This window comes from Lichenostomus cassidix, chromosome 11 (assembly GCF_008360975.1).
Source record: "Lichenostomus cassidix isolate B80296 chromosome 11, HeHo_3.0, whole genome shotgun sequence".
Lineage (NCBI taxonomy): Eukaryota > Metazoa > Chordata > Aves > Passeriformes > Meliphagidae > Lichenostomus > Lichenostomus cassidix.
The window spans coordinates 8957375-8981440 of NC_139492.1; the positions used below are offsets into that span (position 1 = coordinate 8957375).

Here is a 24066-nt window from a genome sequence, read left to right on the forward strand (position 1 = left end):
CCCCGCCCCGCCCCGCTCCGCTCCGCGGGGACCCGGCCCGGGCGGCGCCCGAGCGGAACGGGCGGCGGTGACCACACTTCCCAGCCGCCCCGCGGAGAGGCGGTGGCTTCGCTCCGGGGACAGCCGGGAGGTGTAGTCCTGGCGCTGGCGGAGCGCGGAGAGCGCCGGCTCGGTTGGGCGGTGCCGGGAGCCGAGCGAGGGCTGATCCCGGCGGCCGCAGCTGCTTTGCCCGGCCGGGAGCCCTCCGGGGAGAGGGACTGGGGATCCCCTCACCGAGCGGGGAGCTCCGCCCGCCCGGAGCCCGCGGGACCGCGGCTGCCCCGCACCGGGGTGTTGGCACTGCGGCGCTGCTCTTTGTGTGCAGACTTTCCCTAATGTTTGATTTTCTGGGGTTTTTGAGGGAAGAGAAAAAACTTCTTTTTATTACAGTAATGCACAAAATCTGTTGCTCCACAGCCTACATAGGACAAATTGAATGTACGCTGTCTTGGTAATTAATTACATACCTGAACAATAAGCATCAGTAAAAAAAAAAACCAAAAAAAAGAAAAAAAAAGAAAAGCCAGGTCGATGAATATAAGAAGTATTATATTCAGACTGGAGAACCTCTAATAACATGGAAACTGATGCAAGTCACATCAACTTAAACACTCGCCTTACTATTCCCAGCAATTGTCTTTCTGACTCTTTTTCTGGTTTAATATGGGGAGCATTTTCAAAACGTCTGACTGTCCTTTTTTGTTAGGTTTTTTGGGGGAGGAAAAAAAAGTGATAGTATAGTTCTTGTGGTCTTTGAGAGAGTCCTGAAAGCTGTGCTGTCTCCCTTCCTCCCACCAAGATTCAGAAGATAGAAGATACATGTGAGCAGCTAAACAGTCAGGACTCTGCCTCATTAAAAGCAAAACACTGCAGAAAATGTAGCAAAAAAACCCTGTAATCCAGTTGCAGCTGGCTTTTAGAAAGGCGTCTCTGATACCTATGTTGATACAGGGCTTCTCATTAGTTACAAAGCATTTTGTGAAGCAGGATGTGTTATTAGTCAACTGACAAATGAACTGGTACAGTATTTCCAAGCATTTTCTATTTACTTGCTCATCAAAAGAAAAAGTCATTATTTAGTGTTGTTTTAAATTTGACGTTCATTTATTCTTTTGCTAATGACAACAATAGAAGAATCTTTCAAGTGTTAAAAAAAAGCAGTTGACAAGTAAATTCAGGTGTTTGGGCACTATCTCATCTCACCCTGAATTCTGTGGTGTTGAAAGATTCTGAAAGCTTGTGTGGAGGATCCACTGTGTTCCAGCTGCATGAAGGTCCTTGCTTTTGATGCTTTGAAAACCTGTTGTCCAAACATTACCTTCATCTAGAAGGTTTTTAGCAACTGTACTGCCAGCTTTCAAGCAATATGGCAACCCTTTGGGTTGTCTTCACCCCATGTGATTTATGCTAAGCTAGTGATGCAGAAGTTAAATTTACTGCCTTTTGTTCAATAGGTAGATAGTATAATGATTGCTTAACCAGTTTTGTGTGCTTTCTTGGATACCCATTAAATGTAATAGGTTTCTCAGATAGCAACTGGATCACACAGTCACACCCTACTGAGCAAGATCACTTCTGCAGCTATCCTAAAAATGTGAGAAGTTGACACTGATGTTATATTTTGCATAGTGGTTCATGGAATTGAAGTACTCTCAGATTTGTGTTGTAATGGGTGCCTGATATGATATGACATTCTATGCCACCAGCATGCTAACTGATCACAGCATAAGTCTTTGGAATATATACAGCTGTTTGATAATTATTCTCATCTTTGCTACATGCTGACTGCTAAATTGCTTCCTGAAGTACCTTCCCCAGTGTTTTCACAAGACTCACTCAGATCAGAATTATGTATTCTCAGTTCCCTACCTTGCTGAACTTTTCAGCATTAAAAAGTTGTAGCAAAGTATTATAGACAAGTTTAAAGCATCATTTACCTTATTACAACTTTCATTTGACTGAAACACATTGTAGACGTGGAAAGTATTTATGAAAATATAATGGCAAATGCTTCACTTTGAATGATGACTCTTGAGATTATTAAAAATGTGGGTTTGATATAGTAAAGAACAAATTAGGGAAAAACAATTTCTCCCATTTGTCATTCCCTTCACATTCAAGCAACAATAGAATGTACTTCCCCAAGGCTGGGGCTTTAGTGTGCAATGGGGTCTCCCCCTCCAGAAGGCTGCCTGAAACTCTGAGGCAGTGGGAAATCTGCCTTGACAAAGAGCCTGGCTGAAGTAAACACGAGGGCTGAGGAAAACCGTCAGGAGCATAGGCAGCTATGGGGCACTCACAAATTACAAGACTGCAATTAAGCAAACCTTTTAGTGCTAATGTGGAGGGCAGACACCAGTATTCCCTGCTCATTGCTTTTTGTTTTCCCACCCCATTAATCTTAAGGAAGCCAAGTTTATTCTTTTGTTAGCTGAAAGGGTCCTGCTAAAACACTAACAATTTTCTGCTTTGCAGAGAAATAGACACATTCAAAATACTTTTAAAATAGTTGTGAATAATCTAAATACATCAATTCCAACAGTAATACAGTTCAACTTATCTTTAATTAAAGGATTTAGTGACTGGAACAATTTAATGCAAGTTGCTTTAATACAAGGTAACTAAGTTAATCAGAGCTCACATCATTTCTTCTCTCCTCTTTCATACCCCAGTTCTAAACTATAATTTTCTGGGCACCAAAATAGAAGAACAAATATCGCTTTGCTTCCAAGCTCACATAGAAATTCCTGAGAACTACCTTTGAATCTGGAATTAGGCCTGCCTAGGTTGAGTATTTTATAGCTACTCTTGATTCCAGACAGAAGTAAAAGTGGAATGTCTTCATCAAATCAAACATGAAAAGTTCTTTGAGATCTTACACAAGCAGCCATCAGCCATTCAAGTACAGCTGAATCACTGGATTCATGGATCCTGGTTTCTGCTAACAGCAGCTGTAGTGTGCTGTTGTCAGCAGCAACCAATCTGCTTACCCTGGAGACAGTGACTCCCATTTTCCTGCACACATAAAATAGATTCAGGGAAACCCAGATAGAAGATTAAATTCCTTCCCAATTTCAATGAAATCCCTGCATTAATCTCAGTAGGTCATCTATCTTATGAAGGAAAGCAAGAAAAAATTACTGTTATTTTCAACACATACCACAATGTGTTTCTTCTTTTCAGGTTTTGTACATCCAAATTCTTATTGATGGTCTTAGTAAACATTTAATTAGACTGAAGGATCACTGATCATTCTGTCTAAGGACTGCCCAATTATGCTTTCGAAGGTTTGTTCTTATTAAGTGAAAGAACAGCAGATGTGATGATTCACCCTCACTACCTCCATTTTCTCATCTGCAGTAAATTATGACCATACAGGGTCAACATTTTCTTTGCCTTGCAAAGAAATAAACGGACAAATTAGAATAAAGTAAGAATAATTTGCCTTAAGTTGTTAACAGAATAGAAAAGTTGAGATTGTGCCAAATGTTATAGCTAAAATAAATGGCACAGTTAGAGTCTCATAGAATTGAAAGGATATATAGAGGAAGAAATTCAAGATATTTGCTCAAAAATACAACTATTTAAAAAATTCATAGATACAGCCTTGATCAGGCCAAAAGTAGTCACTGTCTAAATAGGGCTTTGAAATTATTTTTAGACCTTCCAGTTCACATAGAGAGTACTGCAAACTGATTTGATATATCTTGCATAAGTCTTTTATGATTCTGCCGTTGGAGGTTCAATGTTTTATCTGGCAGAAATACCAGGCACAATATTCTATGTATGGAGTTGTAATGGCTTGTTTATCACTGCTTAAGTGTAGATGTCAAATGTGCAGACAGAATAGACTGAACTGAGAAAGCAGTTGATTTTAGAGCATCAGTTAACAAACCAGGAGAAAAAAAGTGTGAAATAGTTGTAAATGTGCAAGACTTCAGAATTATGACAGGGAACTGTCAGACAATAATGCTAAAAAACATTAATTAGACAGTCCAGTCTTTTGCCACAGTTCCCCAAGATTTGGAGAATCCAAGGAGGTGATCAAGTTGGCTTCACAGAAGGTGACAACATTGTCATGTTTGCAGAAAAGAAATGGAGCACAATGAACCACCTCTAATTGGGCTGTATTTTTGGGAGCAAGTCAGGTAAAGGAATAAAAGTAGAGAATGAAAAAAGCAGAGAAAGCAAGGTATAGTGAACAGCAAGGCAATGGAGTAGGTATTAGAATTGCTGCCAGCAAGTTTTGTTCTGTTACTGCTATGAAGAGATATTCTTTAGTTATGATATGATTTAATTGTATGCTTCCATTTATTAGTATCCACAGTGGGAAATGAATTTTTCCAGTCTAACTTTATGCTGTGGCTTCTGACACCCTCACTGTGGAGCCTACATGAAGAGAAAAATACTTGAAGGAGGAATATTTTTTGCCAAGAGGGAAAAAATCTATGTCTTGTTCATCATAAGGCAGCTGTGCTTTGTGTAAAGAAAAGAGAATGAATTATATTGACTGTCCTGCTGTCAACAAGGAAGGATAAGGGGTCTCATAATGACTGAACTATATCTGAAGGTAGAAGACAGTAAAAGTTGATCCAGAGAATAAAGTTGGGTAGGTTTTCCATTAATAGTGTTGTATGGATAATGAAAAATATTTTACTGACGTGGTCCCTCAAAAGCAAGTTTGCTTAATCTCCTGCTGCATTTTTAGTTTAACTTCTTTAGCAGAATAGCATTTCAAGTCTCAGTTTCTAAAAGGCCAGCAAACATGGTATGTCTCTACAACTGAATTTAGTAAGAGGTGTGTGCTCATTAAATATTGATCCTTAAAAATAAAATTATTTAACTCATCATCCTAAATAAATCAGAATAATGCACATAATCCCTGGCTTTCAAAATTACTTGGATTTGCTTGACAAGAGAGTAGCAATTACTTCTAAATTCAGCTTACCATCAAGAGCTGAAGGCCTATAGTGTACAAAACCACTATTGCAGCCTTACAAAATTGGTTTTAAATTGCCTGTTGGACCACACAACCAGAAGGCAAGTTACCATGGGTTAAGACATGAAGACATCTGGTAGCTGACAGTGAGTATTCTCTTTTGGTATTTATGGTACATGAGTTAACTTAAGGCTGCCCATAACTTATGGATGGAATTTTATATGGATATGGGTGAGAATTATCTTCCTCTAACAGGGAAAAAAAATGCAATACTTTTAATCTAAGAGCATTTTTGACCATGATGGGTTATTTCTATTTCCGGGGGGGGGGGGGGGGTGCCACAATCCCACTCAGTTACTAGGTGCAATCCAACAAAGCTTTCTTCAGACCACCACCAAAACCTTAATTTTAATCAGTGTTGTGCTCTTAACTACAGGCTTTTTATTGCAGAGAAGTATGCTGTTGAAATGTTTCATTAATATAAATTGTAGTCAAATCAACTGGATAGAGCAGATTGCATTTAGAAAATGTTGAGAGCTAAAAATAGCATAATTAAAGCAACTTTCATGTACTTTTTTTCACTTAATATTTCTCTCAACTCTTAGAGTTTAAATTCAAGACCTCAGCATTGCACTTAGTTAGCTATCATCATATACCTGGTGCTGAAAACATTTATTGAGTTCAAAATCATAAGAGGTTTTGATATAAGGTAATGAGGGTGGGTGATTTATCCAGTATCTGGACACCTTTAGGGAACAAGATGTTCTGAAGTTTGTAGATAGGTTGTTTTTACCTCATCAGGATTGGAAAGCAGTCTGAAATCTCTTTTTTTCTCTCTCTTGACCTTTATTTCACTTATTTGTTCATTAGAAATCTAAGAAATCTTATTTTAAAGCCCATCTGACAAATATCTTGAGATCTAGAAAGGTCCTAGTGGAAAAAAAATTTAAAAGAGAAGGATTAAAATTAGACAGTCACTCAGAAAAATGCATAAGCTTGGGTTGAAGGCACACAATGCATTATTATGCTCCTAGGTAGAATATACAAAAGACAGTAAAGCAAGAGCCAAAGGTTTATTTCCAGCTTCAGATCTCTTTGTTGCTCAGCAAATTGAATAATTATGGTTGGATCTGCAATTTAAGCAGTGTAATTATCCAGACTAGTAGACTATGGTTCAGATTTCTGGAAGAATGGGTATCCTTTTTCAAGTCCTGCTGGCCAGGGATAATTGTAGCTTCCAAGTGAGCAATAGAAGATGATGATTGCTTTTAGTCTTGTCCTAATAACCAGAAACATCAGGGCTTCTCAAGCGCTTGCCCTGTGAACAGTTTTAATGACATGTAATAGACACTACAAACCTGATTTCTCTGGGCAAATAAAAATGTCTCCAATTTTTGATCTTTCTGTTCAGAGCTGTACACTCATCTGTATTCCTTCTTGTTCAGTCCATCCTTGGGAAGGGAGACAGATCCCTTCATTAACATATATCCCCTCATAACTTATAAAGGTCCCCAGTAAAGGGGGACCTTTATTTAAAATACAAAAGCAGACCAGAGTCGGCACATGCTCAGTGCACAAAATGCTCTTACACTTGAGTTACTGAATTTAAGGATTTTTCTGGTTAGTCCTTTGTACTTTGAGTGATTACTAGTTTATGCTGATTTTTTTGAAATGCTTGTCCTTTCTTGGTTTTTGGGCTTGCCATTTAATCAGAATTGAAGTTAATACCAAGTAGTAGTTGCAATCTCCTAACTTGATTTTTGGCAGTTCTCTCCCATTGCATAGTATTGCCAACTGTTGAGGATTGTAGACATTTCAAAATAATAGACTACCTTCTCCTTACAACTGGCATTGTATTGATTATTTCCCTTCACTTTTTAGTGTCTGAATTTCCCTTGTGGAGACAAGGGGTTTGCAGAGGTTCTGTTCAAAGCTTGAAAAAATAACATTAAAGCAAGAATTTGTCAGCAAATGTAAGAATTTGTTCTTATGTTTGACTTGAAAGCTCTCCAAATCATGCTTAATGTTTATTTTTCCGGATAGCCCGGTGGTGGGGAAACTTAAATGTGCCTACAGATCTATCACTCAACACTTAGGATATATATTCTAATAACTTAAAAATTTAAGTGACTATAGAGGAAGTAGAAAATTCTTTTGAATGCTTTATTCCTTGGGAGTGCATGATGCAGCTATTTAATGGTGGACCATTCTGATCATTCGCTAAAAATGTTATCATTTTAATGAGTTAGGCTGGATCATTTCTAGAGGAGTAACTCTCTAGGCTTGGCTTCAAGAACACAAACTGGGAAATATTGCTGGACCCTACAGTTAATATTTCAGAGGTTCGGTTAAGTTGCTCTTCATAATTGGATGTTTGTCATATTGTTGGCCTAAAATGGGTTCTTTCACCTGGTGTGCAAGAGGCTGATCCACACAGAGAATTGGGATATTTGATGTTGTTAGAGAACAGCATTAGTTAAAATGTGCAACATCTTGTATATTTGAGTTTACTTGGTTCTGCTTCTTGCTGTTCCTGGGAAGAATGTGTGTACCTTTCATCAGATGTGATCTTTTATTGGAATTCCACTTTCTAATGCAACCAGATAATTTCTTCCCCCACAAAGTGACTCAGACTTCTTCAGGACCCAAGGCATGTTTAATAGCAGTAAAGACTGACTAGCTGAATTTGCCCTCTATGTTGTGTCCAACATTTCACAGAAATTAAGAACTAGAAAATGTTTTGTTGCTTTTCCTCCAAGTTCAAATTGTGTTAATAAGGTGCAACCAGTCAAACAAAGCTTAGAGGATTTGAACATCACCCTTTGCAAGGCAAAGTCAGTAAGCTAAATGAGAGATGCTGGGAAATGATTGAGTTGCTTTCTCCTTAAAACAACAGCGACAACAAAACCCAAATGAATTTAATTTCTGGCTGACTACTTTTGGCAATGTCTCCTGTATCTCACACTAAGCTTCTAAGAGGATTATTGATTGTGTATGGTAGCAGCTTCCAGTTTCCACATTAGCCTTAGGAGGAAATTAGATGATCTATAAGTAAATACTGTAAGCATAAAAACTGTGCTGAAGCCTTTCATTATTCATTTGAATTGGATGTTTTGGTTTTTAGAAGACTACTCCATTGATGTTATGTATGATTGTACTGTTTTGTTTAATGTTTTATTTATGTTGGAGTAGAAAGCCACTTATCATGTTACTTTTTAGTATAAAAACATTAAAATACCATTGGTCTTTTTGTAAGCTATTTGTGAAATGAAAACCAAGTATTTGCCCCTTTCATAATCCTTCAAAAATACTAAGTTTGTGCAAGATTTAATTAGTTAAGCCTTATTAGGAAAAAAAAATTGCTTAGTATATTGAAAAGCCAAGCCATTAATTTAGATTCCTAAGCATAGATCAAGTGGCCTGCATTTGGACATCCAAGTTAGGAAATTTCAGAATGCTTTGTAATTCAAATTAGTTTGATATTGAATAATTGCCATAAACAGTTCGCCTTATTAAGTTCTAGTAAAAAAATTGACTTTGATTCTCAGATTAACATTGAATAACAGATTATTTCAAGAAAATTTGATCTGAATATAGATCATTAGGTAGTACAGAGAGGAGAGAAAGAATTAAGATGATTAAACAACATTCATTAAGTATTAGACCATACTGAAGGTATATACTGCCTATCTGGTAAAAAATTACTGTAATAAAAAGTTAGGAAAAAGTCTAGCAAGATTTATGAAACAGACTTCATTTTCTACTGAAACAGAAGACCTCTGAGAAAATAATATTAGAGAAATGAGACAAAATTAACACATTGTATAATAAAACAAATCAAAAAATCAGTCCAAAGTCTAGAATTAAACAGCTTCTCTATGCCCTTCTAATTTTGTTAGTGGAAAACAAAATCTAACAAACAAAAAACCAAACCAAACAGAAAAAAAAAATCCCCAAACAAGCATTTGAAGAGATTTGTGGCTGCTTGGGGTAATCTTGCTAGTTGACTCTATCGTATGATTATTTCTGGATTTGAAAGAAAGATTTTAGCATTTAAAGCTATATGTTCTACAATTTTTTTGATTTAAAATATTCCCAATAGATAGTTGCTTTTAAAAACTGACTGATTGCTTAAATTTTTAATTCTTCTAAGGACAATTCAACAAGTGAATCAGGAGGGAGAGTGAACCTGAACACATTAATTTGGTAGAAATCTCGGTGACTTGCTGACTCAGAATGTGAGAGAGGTTAACATTTCTTCTGATAGGACATAGTATTCTTCTCCAGTGAAATATTTTTGGTCTCTACTATCAGAGAGATTTGTTTTTCAAGTGATAGACTGCCAAGCTCCTTGCCTTTATCTCTGGCAGGCACTTGAGTGCATTTTTTGAAACTTCACTGTGGTAGGTGCAGAACTACCTCAAACTGTACGGTAGGTGCAAGATCATCTCAGCTCAGAACATTGTTCAGGTTGGATGCTAACTGAAGGCTGAAGACTTGCTTCAGACTGGATTTCTGTGCTAAATACTTCCTTTCTCCAATGCTAACTGAAAGAATATGAAGATGACATTGAACACCCTAATTTATTTCTCAAGAGTTCTTTTTCTGTGTGGCTTTGTCCTTGAGCTTCCAGTTTTAGCATTTTAGCAGTTTCACACCCTGTGGCATAAAAATTGATTGTACCAACAAAACAATGTGATTGGTTTCTTATGATTTTATGATACTTTCCAAAATATCTTCACTGAAACAAAAAATAAAATGGATTTTAACAGCAGGCAAATTGTTATTAAAAGGATTATGAACTTTTATCTATGCTGAGCATTTGCCACAAGCCATTTAGATGTGAAATTGAGAATGAACAGAAATGTGGTTTTGTTTAAAGCCATTTAAATAACTCTTCATTTCTCCTTCTCAACTAATTTTTCATTTTTAAAATTGTATCTTCACTGAAATTGGAATCAAGAATTGAATTGAGGGGCTGAGGGAGCGAGGGGAAGGAGGAGTGGAGCACAATTTACTCCAAGGATAATTTTGCCCAATCCATCACTAATGGCTTCCATAAGGATGGATGCTCTGGAAAAGTCGCAAGTTAGCAGTTCAAGGGATATGATGGTAGAAGTGCCAGAAATTTTAAGCTTTTTAATCACCATTGCCATTAGAATATTTTCTTTTAAAAGCAAGCTTTCCAATAGTCAAGTTGTATATTTAAAATGTAGACATTTTTATTATACAAGACTGCAATTTTAGAAGAAGTGTTTACTTACAGACTCATAGAATAGTTTGGGTTGAAAGGGGCATTTAAAGGTCATCTAGTCCAACCCCCCAGCCATGGGCAGTGACATCCAAAGTTGGATTTCCACATGTTGATGAGGTGCCAAGAACCTCTTATGTTAATTCCTATAGACCATTTGGGGCTGGGCAGTTTAGTAAAAGCAATTTGTCAGTTTATTGCAGCAGGCTTGCCTAAGTTAGGTTGTGCATCCCCCTAGATTGTTGGTGTCAATGGTTCTTTCACCTATTTTGGAAGATGAGTGAAATGTCTTTCATTTTCAAATGCTTAGAGTGCCCAAGTAAGCAAGAGAATTCTGCAATTTATGTAGAAATAAATAAAATATACTCTTTTGATCATGCTTATGCATATTTGTTGAATGCAGCATGAAGATAATTTCGCTTGATTTATTTAAAGGATAAGAAACGAGAACTGAAAAAAGCATTAGCTCATATAACAAAACTTTAAAACTTTTAGTGTAAGGTTTACCTTAAAAGTTTGTTCTTAATGAGGGCAGGCTCAGTATTAACCAAAAGAGGTGGATCGACTGTTGGGATTTTCATTGTTTATTTTTGTACATTTTGTCCAGAAGATTTTTGTCAAGGTATGTATGGTTTCTTCATTGAGCTTATTTACCACCTGTCAGTTCTGCTTTTGTTAATGAAATGTGCTTTGCATTTTAAAAACTTTATTTCCCACATCTTGCAAGTTCATTTTTTCCAGGTCACTTCCTTGGGACTGAACAAAGCGTAGATTCAGAGAAAAGAAAGGCAGTATGGAACCTTTCCATTCTACAAACAGACCTTTGTGCAAATCCCAGACGCACCCACAGTCTTTCCTTTAGACCATCACTTCACATTTATGCTCAGTACTCACCCAGGAAGAAAAGAAGCCTGGGCCTTCAAGAGCTCATCTAAACAAAAGGTTACACAGGGGTAAATACTCCAACTGAGTTAAGTCCTATCAGCTCATACTGAAAGAGTACATTTTAGTCTCCTCTGCATCCCAGCAAAGTTCAGCAAGTAAAAGTCATAATATTATCTTCTGGTTTAGGAGTTCACAAGTGGTTTTGGGAGCAAAAGATTCTCATCTGTTTGCTGTGAAGCTCCTGCAAGCAGCTGCTTTGCAGTCTCATGGCAGAGACGGGGAAATGCAATTTCTAATTATGGGAATCATAACTTTGAATTATCTGACTTTCATTTCAAACCTAAACTAGCTTAACACAATATCAATTCTCATTTCTATATTTATTTCCTCATCTAACAAAAAAAATTTCTTTGTACCTGATTCTCTCTTCCTTCTGACATGAGCTGTGGTCTTCTGAGGTAAGCTACCATCCAAGAGAATGACAGTGGTTCTTACAAGAACCAGTCAGTTAGGACACTAAACATAACACATTAACCATTTCTCTGTTTTCTGAATCTGGTGAAATCGATTATTGTATTTTTTTACTATTAATAATAATCACCATTACCAATATCTGTATGCTGTGGCACTGGAACACTGTTTGCTTGGTTGGTTAACATTTGTTGGATTTATTTATGCACCATCCAGTGTCACTTAATATGAAAACTTGCCAAGAAATACATTTACTTACCATTTAATCTAACTGTAATACAAAAGAGGTGCAGAACCAATCACAGGTCATAAAATAAGAATAAGATTTGTGTTGTTATTAAAACATCAGAATGTTGCCATTAGGCATCATCTGCTAAGTCTGATATCACAGGACCAAGAGAAATTAAATTTTCAGTCATGACACTAATATAAAAAGTGTTGAAATATTCTTGGAGTCCTCTGCAAACACTTCTTAGTCACAGGTAGTGAACAGCATTAAAGTTTGGTGGTGGTTTCCTTTTTTTTTTCTTTCAATCTATTTTAAAATAACCAGGTATGGATTGCATTTAAGAATGAGCTAGCAAGCACAAATACTTGATATTCTGTACATTTTTTCAGACAGGAAATTTAAAAATCATGTGTGTTCTCATATGCTCTCCACATATGGAAAGGAGCCCTGCATGGTTGTCAATTCCTTTTATCTGTGTTTATTAACAAAGAGAATGTGAAGGGGACACATACCTTATCCTGCAAATGAGAGTGACTTTCTGCCAAATATGCTTCTTTTCATTCCATCTTACTTTGTGTAACTTGACACCAGTGTATTTGCATAGCTTCTGTGTGCAGAAGCTGTGCTGGAACACAACAAATTCCCATTATTTCTTGAAAATTACTACCTGCAAGCTAAAAATTAATAACAGCCATTGCCAACAGTACGTTGAGAAATATAATCTCTTTCCTGAACTTGCTGGTTTGTGTTTGAGCTCTGATTGCTAAATGATTTACTTTCGCGGTGCAGCTCTTAGTATTTCTTTGTTGATCTGTTCAGGTATGAAATCCCTTCAACAAGGAAGTACTGAGGCAACTGCTGTCTGGGTGGATGGGCAGTAGCTTGGATGCTAGCAGCTAGGTTTGAATTAACTAAACCAAGGATTTGGATTAGAATTAAACAGTGAATACCGTGTCTAGGACAACAGTCCCCTCTTCCATGAACACCCGTAAAGCCTTGATTTCATTGTGATCTGCACTGGATTTGTTTTTCATGTCAGAAGACGAATAGGAAAAACATTACTCTGCCAGCTTCACTTTTGACAACAACTCCTCTTTTTACACTGACTAAAACAGAGTGTTCCTACTGCCAATAGATCTTTATGGGATTGTTTTAGAATTATGTACATACTTTGTTAAATAAGAGTTACCTTGGTATTTAAAGTATGCTAGTTCTCTTACTCACTTCAGAAATTCTGGCTTGCAGGGTAAGTTTCTATTAAAAGGCATAGCATTCAAACTAATCTTCCAGTAAATTAATTAAATGGTTTAATGCCATGAGCACTGCTGAAGTTTTAATCAAATAAAAATGCGATTTCTGTGCAAAATGTTCCCATCTCCTTTCACTGGGACAAGCTATGCCTGGTTTTGTTTACTCTTCTTGTACTGTCATGCATGACCTGCAGCAGGGATCTTAGCAGCTGCTACAAGAATTGGCAAGAAACACCTAATTTCAAATACATAAATGGTTATATTATTTGTAGAACCAGCAACTTTTACAAATTATTAAGATGCTCACCTTGACATGTTTTTCTTTACCCTCCCTTTGCTCATACACAGTCTGAATCACTTGGTATAACAAACTAATACATGTCTCCAATTCTGTGGTCTTCTGCCTGCTTTATCAAGCTGAGAGACTGAGTTATAGAGCATGGTAAATATATCCAAGTATAGTTCCTACAACATAATGTGAAATCTAGCCTAGCTCTTACTATAACTGAAAGTAGAAAACTGAAATAAATTGAGTTTCTCTGGTGTCTTAAAATGGGATCATAGGTTTGGGCAATTCACATGCAGGAACTGGGAACAATCTACAAGAATCATGGAAAAAGAGGTCTGAGGCCTAAGGTCTTCACAGAAGTTCACACTTAGAGCAGTTTTTCTAAAAGTTCATTATTTAAGCTCCTGGTGTTGACTTCACTAACACAATCATGTAGATATCTTTCACATAAGATGAATCCAAGAGCTTGGTGCTGTTGTATCTCCATGGTTATAGCCTAAGGAGGATCAAAATCATGCCCAGGACCTCAGACTTTGTTTTGCATCCTCACTTTCAGTTTAGAAAGGACTGCCTTTTCTAATACATGTACTTCCTCTGAACAGTTTTATCTAAAACCTTCCTTAGTTATTTTTCAGCTGTGACATTTCTGTGTTCATTATTACTGACAGACTGGGTTCTGCAGAGCCTGTGAAGTCTGTTCTACTGAAAATACAACAGAGCATTTTACCTCATCTCTTCACTAGGGTCCCAGGCCATCTTCTGAGCTGCAAAATATTGCTCCCTGTATGTGGAAGCAGAATTGCTAAACAGTTGAGAAATAGACTTTAGAGCTCTCTGGAAGAGAGCCACCTCTAAGCTGACATAGGAAGTGCATTTTTAAAGTTTTTCTGGTTTTAAATACAGAAAAAGGTTTTGCCTTTTTGTACACTTAAGTATGCTTTTAACTACAACAATGTTGTGGGGTTTTAAGAATTGTTAGACAACTTTCACCAGTACAGAAAGCCTAGAGCCTAACAAAATAACTCCCTGGTTTGCCTACAAAGTGGATTCAAAATTGTTATGCTTTTGCAATCAGTGTCTGATATTGGCCAGCACTGGGCACAAGACTGAGCTAATCATAGGCATAATCAAGCTAACATAAAAATTTTTGTCTTTCTAGCTTCTTGCTCAGTAGAGTAAAAATATCATCAGAAAGCACTAATTTTGCTCAAGTGGATAACTCAATCCTCTGTGTATAAAATACCAGTTTAATAGTATTTAAGTACTCAAAAATGTAAAATAAAAGTTGCTACAACATCAGACACCCTGAATAGATTAAGATAACTTAAGGAAAGAGAATAAGTCCAGTTGAAAATTTCTATGCATCATCCTATTTCTTTTTCCAGTTCTGAACTCTGTAAGCAAATGTATTAGACATAATTGGTATGGGCTTTGGATGAGATTAGAATCACTTTCTTTACATCTCTTGGACTAATTTGGATCTTTTTCATTATATTATGGAAATTAGAAAAAGCCACAGAAGATAACAAGACTGTTTTAATTTTTTCAGTTTTACCAACTAGATCTCACAACTGTCTGCATGTGAGAATGAAAAACTGTTGTAGTTCTTTAGCTGGATTAATTTATAGGTGGAAGACGTGTATTCCATATAGTATCTGATATGAAAATTGAATATAATAGCAAAGAACAGACCTAAGGATGAAATCATCCTTGATAAAAAGAAGAAAGCTTTGTTTACCAAAAGGCTGAAAATAAGGCATCAATTAAATTCTTAGCTTTCATAATTCACATGAAACTTTTTAATCTTTATATGCTGACTCTTTTTTAGAGGACACTACATACAGAGTTGAGTTTAGGCTTTTGTTTGTTTCTGTCAGTGAGAGTAATTTCCAGAAGAGGCTTTTTAATGACTCAGTAGTAAGTGATTTCTTGGCCTGTAAGTATGTGTAGAGAAGCAGCTGTACTAGCAAGAATTCTGATTGAAAGAACTGCAGTAACAGTTTTCTTGAGGTTAATGGTAAGGCATTTTTGTAGATAGTTCCTAAATATTCAGTAGCCAAAGAAAGCTCAGTTATGTTTCATAGTAGCACTTTGCCTGATCTGTCCACTTAGCAAATGAGTATCATATCCTTTCAAATATAGTAAACATGACCTTTTGAAAGCTTGCTTTTTTTTTTTTTCCCCCCTCTGGTAGGATCAATACTGATCTCCTCCCATAGAATCTGTGGAATTCACTAATACACTTTAAAACTGTGGAGAGCATTACATAGAAATGGGTTTTAGTTTTACTGACCTACAAGTGGACTGCAAAATACACAAACCAGTAAGAACTTAGGCTATAGTTCCTAGGAGATTGAAGCCAAGCTCAGCCATCTGTGATCAGAAATTTTCAACCAGCTGCTGGTCTGACACTGGTGCATATGTGGTGCTGTGATTGTGCTTTTCAGAAAATAGGTCTTTGATGAAAATGTGTTTTTCCACTCCCAGATTTGTTGACTGTACATGTTTGTGCTGATGGAAGGGAAGGAGGGTGAAATCAATATCCTTACAAAAGTGAGAAAGCAGGAATGCAGGAGCCCATATGTAACTCACTCTGAGGGTGCATTTCCTTGTCAGTTCAGGGATTATGCATTTGTGTTCTGTTCAAATCATAACATGAGAGGCAGCTTTCCTTGGGTCCAGGTGCTAGGTCTGTTTCACTGGCTGGATACTGACAGCTGTTGAGCTGCATTACCATGGCATTCTCCTTCAGAATCCCTGAAACATCCCTAGCTTGAAATAACTGGTATAGATGAGATGTTTTAGGATTATACTGCATTGGTTTATGTAGATATAATGCGCTTTGAATCCTAGAGGACGTCAGAAATCAATCAAGGGGCATGGATAACCTCGGCTGGGGGACATTTTCTTGCTGAGCTGGTTTGTTAAGGTGGAATCAATATTTTTACATTTTTTGATAATGCCAAGTATTTCAGTAAGAAGTTTGTGTTCTTGTCTGGTGTAGCAGCATCACAGGGCTGGCTGCTACAGTCTGCCAACCTTGCTCATTCCCAGGATTTTGCTAGTTGTTCTCATAGCAGCTGTGATATGCTAACATCTTTCTTCTTGTGATATGTGGTCCATTATTGATTAAAGTAGAAGGGCCAAAGTTGTGCTTAGTTTATGACATTGATTAATTCCAGCTTGTAAAATCACTTTTACAATGATGTTGGATAGAGTTTGAGTAGCAACTGCAGTGGCTGAGTTGCACCCAAGGCACCAAAATCTCACTTGAAATAAACTGACCTGTGGTTAACTACTGCTGAGGAAGACATTTCTCCATTACTTTATAGAATTTTACTGCAGTATGCAAAAATAGTTTTACTGCCCTGCTTTCCCCATGCTCATGATGCTTTTCACCATCTTTGCAGTTATATTGAGTTTTGTCCCAAAGAAATAAGTTTAAAAGTTTTCCCAAACCGTGGAAATGAAAGCCTAGTGACCATGAAGTACTAATTTAAGCCACTTGGGTTTTTCGGTTTGTGGCATCAGTGCAGCCAGCAGCTACCTAGACAGTGTTTTTCATCCTTAATTTCTTGCTGTTGCTTACATTTTATTTACTGCCTGTCTGTATAATAACAGTTAGCATTTCTCATAAGAAAACACTAGATTCACTGTGATTTTTTTAAAGAAAAATTCTTACTCTTACTTTATCAAGTTGCAGGAGTAATTTCAGGGATGAATGTGGTCCAAAACATCTTTGCTAACTACTGTATTTTGGTCTTCTAATTTAAGCAAAGAAGAGTGAAACTGAGACCACAGAGGAGTCTACCATTAGTTTAAGTAGAATCTAGCCTTGCAATTCAAGCCTTCTGCTATAGAGAGAACCCATCATTCAGATCAATTATGAGATCTTTAATTTTGACTCTGTAGTGACTTTTATATAATAATGTTGTCTTCAAACTGCAGTGATGTGGGTCACTAGCAAGCATTAAAAACAAAACTGAAATCTGAGATTCTGTAGTCACAAAGCAAATGCTGAGAGCTGTGGTCATGACAGTGTAATTTCTGTCTCTCTTGATCTGGGAAATCATAACAAATGAACAGAGAGCTTTCAGCTTCTGAACCAAGAGGAAAGAAGAATTATCATCCTTCAGAGAATGATGAGAAATGAGGAAACTACACTTCATTTTACAACATTAAACTCTCAGTTGATACTTGGTCAACTTCTAAGTTTATGTGGTTTAGATACAGTTACAGCAGGACTTTCAATATTGAGACAAGCAGAGGAAAGCTTACATACGTGACTCTTGTTCCAGTGATGCAAAACCATCATACTTAGATTTATGTGTTCTGTCTTTCCAGCAGTATTCATTTATTGGTGATCTTCCAGTTGGTTTATTTCTCCAAAGTCATAAGAAGACGCTTATTTATTGATAGTCATTCCAAATATCTTTGCAGAAAACACAACTGTTTAATGTACTGTTAACTCTCAGGTCGGTTTCTTTGATTTGATAATTTCAGATTTGGTCCCAGGTTAATTAATTATTTCCTTTTTAGTTGAAGGTGTTAGAAAGTCATGTGAAGACACCATTGTGTTGTGTTTAAGGTCCTGTGCTTTGCCTTTGTAAATAAGCAGAAGATCTGTTAGCAAAACTCAAGTCTTTCCCTGCTGAGGCTACTGCACCAGTAGGGAATGAAGGTGGTGTTACAGAACCAAGTGGGCAAATGTCTTTATTTACTTAAATATTTATTTATATATTTTCATAACATCAAAATGTCTGCCTTCTGTCTCTCTTCCAGAAGTGCTACAGAAAGGTTGGCTGGAATGTGATACTCTAACATTGCCTGGAAGGGCACCTTCAGTTTTCTGTGTCCATGTTTGTGTCAGTAACTGGAAGCTCAGGAAGCACTCCTAGAAGTTTCTTTTACCTACAGTAAAGGGTATATCTCGTCTAGTATTGGGTATTTGCATGTTTTGTCTCTATCTGGATGATACACAGTCATGTCCTATGGTTCTTCTTGTCTCTATGGCACACCTTGGCCATCTGCAGGGCATGTTCTTTGTGCAGGTACAGGAAAAAGAGCAAATGAAGGATTTCTTGTAACATCAGGTCAGTAATTTGCCGAGATAGATTCTAAAATATCTTTAAGCATTTAAACAATCTCTAACTGAATAAAATATCAGAGAGCAAAAGATTGTGCATGTTTTCTTCTTTAAGTAAAGGGTAGAAGAAATACAGATAATTTTCCCACCAGCACAAGTTAACAAAATTCACTCAGTGGAGAAGAGACTGGAGTAAAGGTTGCCAATTCTACAGGCATTGCACACGCAGTTTTACAAAGGTCTTTGTTTTACAGTTGTAAAGCAAATGAGGATTAGTTCAGTAATTCGGTAATTGGTGAGGAGATGAATTGTTTGAGATGCAGAGATTACTACTCAGTGACAATTCCTTAATTGATCAGAATTTGAAATAATATGATTTCCTGATATAAAATGACATATTATATCGGGGAATGCATTTTCTAATACTGATAATTTTAAGGACAACATTTTTAGAACACTTAAACGCTTCTACTCTCAATTCCTTTCTCACCTAGCTGAAAGCATGGTCCTGATGGGCAAAGAACAGTTTATGCTCCTTTGTCAGGGTGCTTTTTTAATGGCTGGTGTTATATATATTGAAATTATTCTGGTGTTGTTACTGACCTCAAGGGTGAACTCTTCCTTACCACAGAAACTGACCAACACCCATGTCACAAGGCCTTCAGCAGAAACCATTCAATTGTAGTCTGAAGAGAGAATACAATTTTTTTAATCTAATTTTTTTTATCTAAAGAGAGAGTGAGTCTCCCCCTTCACAAAAATGCTACAGGTTCTAGGGATTACACAAGTTACAGTTTAAATTAGTGATGGGTTTCTTACTAAAAAAATAGTTTCATTTTTCCTTTTCAGAAAGGTTTCTCAGAATTCCAGGTTTTTGATTGCTAAAACTTTGTGAGGGATGTTAAAGGTTTAGGCATTTGACACAACAGAATAATGGAAATATTTTATAACTAATTCCAGTCACAAAAAGTTATTTTTCCACTGGAATTTTGTCCCTTATCAGCTCTGTAATTGGTCTAGAATTTCTGCTGTTTCTTTAATGGCTTTTAAATTTCACTGGGCTCTGGAAGACTGGTCAAGTACCCAAAGGAATGGAATGAGTAGCATATGTTATATTCACGGATTTAAGGACACTTTTTCTTTGACACAGATGTGTGCAGTGATGGAATAAAATTACGAAAAGATGTTTTCAAGCACTTCAGAGACCTAAATTGGAGCAAGTTGTAAATTCTGATTAGCTAAGGTGGAATGATCTTAGAGCTACATTTGACTCACTCATAACAGCCCACTTCTAACTTAGGATACCATTTTTACATCTTCCTCTTGCATTGTATTTACCTGATTCTCATTTTCTGTGACTGGGTATTTGAGAATGTACAAGATATTAGTGTGGGTAACATTTTTCCTGCCTCCTTCCCTTCCCTGTCACCTCAAGATGGTGCAGGCCTGAAGTTTTATGGTATATCTTAAATAGCACTTTAGCTGCTTTCTTTTCATTATACTTTTATAAAGTTGTTGGAATGATAAATTCAGTCTGAGAAGCATGGTTAATGTGGACTCCTCTTCAAAATTTGAGTTGTTCATGAACTTTGTGCAAAGATTGCACGTGATATAAACCAACAGTAGACTGGGGGGTTGGGGTGTTAGGATAGAGTTTCTAACATTTCTCTGATCATAAATCATATTTAGTTAGAATTCTGAGGCGTAAACCTCAATGTGCCTCCCAATGTATCCACCACTTGGATTTGGAACATTGAGAACATAAGGTTATTAAAATTCCCTACATCAGTAACTGATTTCTATTGTAAAAGTAATGGATCTCCTGTGTAGGAAAAACATAATTTAGTGCCTTAATTTTATTTTATTTTTTAATCTTTCTGCATCCTACCCTAAAAAGTATGCTGTGAAGAGCTATGAATTTAGTTTCAGTACTTGATTGATTGATGCTAGCTGAAAACTGAGTTGGATGCTCAGAATTAATTTATGCTGGAATCTCACTGCTTCCCAAGTACAATTATTCAGAAGTGGAGATTTCATTACTTTGCTGTTTTCTTCACAGACTGCTGCTGATTAACCAGAACGTTAAGATTTTCTTTCAGTGTCTGATGAAGCTATTTTTGCTTCTTCAAAGTAAAACCTGCTGAGATGAAGTGGCAAAGGCACTGATGATATAAATGGCACACTGTGTCAGCTCTTACCTCAATCAGCTTTAAATAAACATTTGTTTCAAATGGTGAAACAATTAATGTAAACACAAAGTATCAAATTCAGCTCTGGAATGAGCCAGTGCCTGTCTACTGACTCCTACTGGGTTATACCAGTGTCCAATCTGAGCACAATTATGTCTCATAACTGGCGAGGTTTTCAAATGATCCTGCCTTCAGACACCCATTGCTAGAAGATGATCTTACAATAGGAGAAGAAATAAAATAACAGAAGTTGGAAAATGGATCATGAGCTCAGAGCTGGGCAGGGACCATTGGAAACAGCAGTAATTTTAGTGTGCTGACACCTGTTTGTCAAGAAGAATGATGAAAAGAGGAGAATTCTATGAACATGCTGTTTTAGCTAATATGAAGTCTTAACAGAAGACATTTTGAGAGAGGAATTCTGCAAAGGCAGCTCAGTATCAGAGGTGAAGGATTATGCTCTCTATTCTACATACTGTAATGTATTTAAAGTTTCCACAAGTTTAAAGGGTTTGTAAAAATAGAATGTATAACACTTGATGAAACATAAGCTAGTCTGACCCTCTATAGTCAAACTGGCTTTGTGTGCTTACTGTGCTCTTCTTGACTCCTCAGATCTTCAAAATTTAGTTATCTTTCGTCTGTATAGACAATTATTTAAAGGCTGCCTTCAGTTTCCTCTTTGAGCTGTGAACAATTTCCAGATTTCAAACAGGGACAAAGAAGTATCCAGAAATAGAAATATGAGTTCAAAATGTTTTAAACACTGTGCAGTAATAGATGTTTCAGTGTCATTTAATGATTCTTACTTTACAAAAATGGACATTACACTTTAATATGGAGTTTCAACCCAAACAACCCTTTTTCATCAGCAGAAAGATGTTGAATTCCAATGGTTTTTCCTTCTATGCAATAGGCAAAACTGGAGTTCTGCATTATTTTTGGAGCAGAGCCCTTAAATTCAGTCACTGCTAAGTTGTGGTGTTTATTCTGTGAAAACTCTAGCCAGAGCTGTGTCCTGTAAGAACTTTTCCATTCTCCCAGTTGATCTGTGTTTCAGAAGTCTGCCATGCCATTTTGGGAAAAGAGCTAGTTCTGAAAAAAAGCAAACCAAAAACCAAACCACCCACAGAATTATACTATTTTGGAAAAAAAAAAAAATCAAAGAATGCTCTTTTTAATAAAATGCAGTACTTTTACCACCCCACTGGCTGTCTAGTTAGGCACCTTGTTATTCCCCCTGTCTTGGAAGTGAAGGTTTTAGTTCTCTTTTTCCTGTTATAAATGACTGGTTTATGTAACCAGATCAGAAGAATGTGCACAAAGGGTAGGGAGTTGGTTTTTTTGCTTTTCCTTTGCCCTTGGGTTTTAATATATGTCCTCAAGATGTATCAAAGAAAGGATTTAAATGTATAAATGGAAGGAAGCTTCCAGATTAACTCAGTAAATTTGGAATCTGGAGTAGTCAAAGAAGCATTTTTACAGGAAAGTCTTGCTACTTCCGTTGAAGGTACCATGAATGGTATGTTCCATTCTTTGGAACACCTTCATTTCCCCCAATCCATCCTATATGCACCCAGCTCCAGACAGAAAAGATTAGCTATATGAATCTTGCAATAAATAGGATAAACTGGGAGGAATATTTTAAAACATAGTATTTAAAGCATTTTCTCTCTGTTTACTGCTAAGCTGTTCAATGTGTAGTCAAACAATTTTCCCAGTAGTCCTTCCCTGCAGTCACTTCTTCACTGCTCACCACAGCTGAACATTTTCATCTCACTTAAATTCTGACATTTGAGTGGTCAACTACACAGAGAGGATTGATTGGTTTGCTTGATTGGTACTTCTGTATTAAAGGCAGATGTATTACTAGAAAAATATAAATTTTATCCGTAACAAAAGAAGATATCCTGAAACCTCAATGGAAAGCCAACATATTTTTAATTATAACAGGAAAAGTTCAACTTGTTGACTGTAACAATACAGTGAAAACCTAGTTGAAAGATCAGCTTATCAGACTATTTATAGTACTATGTTGTATTTTGAATCCTTCATCACAATGGTACTTTTTTGTTTTGCAAGGCTAGCTGAAGGAAATGAAGTTTTGCATATTAAGTAAAAATATCACTGAGTTTTAACATTTTTTAATGGAAAATTATTATATTTCATCTCTGTCCCAAGACATGGCTATGTAAATGGATGTTGCAGGGCTTGAATCTCATTTTGTATAGAGGACATTTTAAAACAAGACCCTGTAAATTCAAGGATGGTTCAGTCATGGAATTAGAGTAAGAATATATTTTTAAATTATTCATATGAAATTATGTACACCAGAAATACTATCTTCATTGTTCTGCTTCATATGATGAACAAATACATTAGCTTTCTCTATACTGTGTTATCTACAGTATATTATATACCTCCATTGCCACACTTTTTTATTCAATGACAATTTTCCTATTTTCATCCAGTTTTATCTCTAGTCATAAAAAGTAATCTATATTTAATATGGCTGTATCCAGCCAGGGGATTAAAAATCTAAAAATATTTTTACTCCAGCATGTGCCTGCAGGCTTTTATTTCATTGCATTCACGGTCAGAGCAGAGAAGGATGTGGTCAGGAGGAAATTGGTTAGTCTTTTGATCAGGCAAAATATTACCTGAATCATTTGAAGAGCTGGTGGGGAAAGGTTTCTTCCCAGACCAAATTTGCTTTGCTGAACAAAGCAGCCTACATTAAAATGTTGTTAATAAGTAATTTCCTATTTCAATCCTCACTCTAATAGCTGTAAAGGCAACGTGGCCTGGAAGTGCTCCATATTAGTGTCTAAAAAGTTCTATTAAGTGTATTGTGAGCTCTAGAAATTTACTTACAGGATAGAAATGCATGAAGAATGTTAGCCTAATTATCTTCCATTGAACTGTGTGTTGAGAAATTAGTGATGACTGAGTGTCTATAGTCAGCACAGGTGAGGTAGCACCTCGTGCATTGTCCAGTTCTGGTCTGCCCAGTACTGGACAGAGATTGAGCTACTGGAGAGAATCCAGCTAAGAGCCACGAGGAGAGTTAAGGCTCTGGAGCATCTCTCCTGTGAGGAAAGGCAGAGCTGGGACTGGTTAGCCTAGAGGAGAGAAGGCTCAGGGGGCACCTCATCAATGTGCATAAATCTCTGCAGGGAGGGTAAAGAAATGGAACCAGGCTCCTTTTCAAGGTGCCCAGTGACAGGACAGGAGGCAGTGGGTGCAAACTGAAACACAGAAGGTTGTCTGAACATAAGGAAACACTTATTTTTCTTCTTTCTCTTTTCTTCTTCTTTTTCCCCCCCCTTTTTTTTTTATTTCTTACTGTGCGGGTGACTGAGCACTTGAAAAAGTTGACTAGAGGTGAGGTCCCCATCTGTGGAAATGCTTAAAAGTCCTGGGCAACCAATTATAGGT

At 36.8% G+C, this 24066-nt stretch overlaps 2 long non-coding RNA genes across 2 annotated transcripts in view; both read left to right on the forward strand.

Moving 5' to 3' along the window:
- LOC146432263 (uncharacterized) overlaps nucleotides 1–24066 on the forward strand; it is a 40824-nt gene that overhangs the window by 10368 nt on the left and 6390 nt on the right. The gene's annotated exons all lie outside the window — the stretch shown is intronic.
- Nucleotides 1498–10073, forward strand: LOC146432264 (uncharacterized). Its single transcript, XR_014854407.1, has 4 exons — nucleotides 1498–1633; nucleotides 4128–4231; nucleotides 4358–4648; nucleotides 9349–10073. It is a non-coding gene; the product is annotated as an uncharacterized LOC146432264 (long non-coding RNA).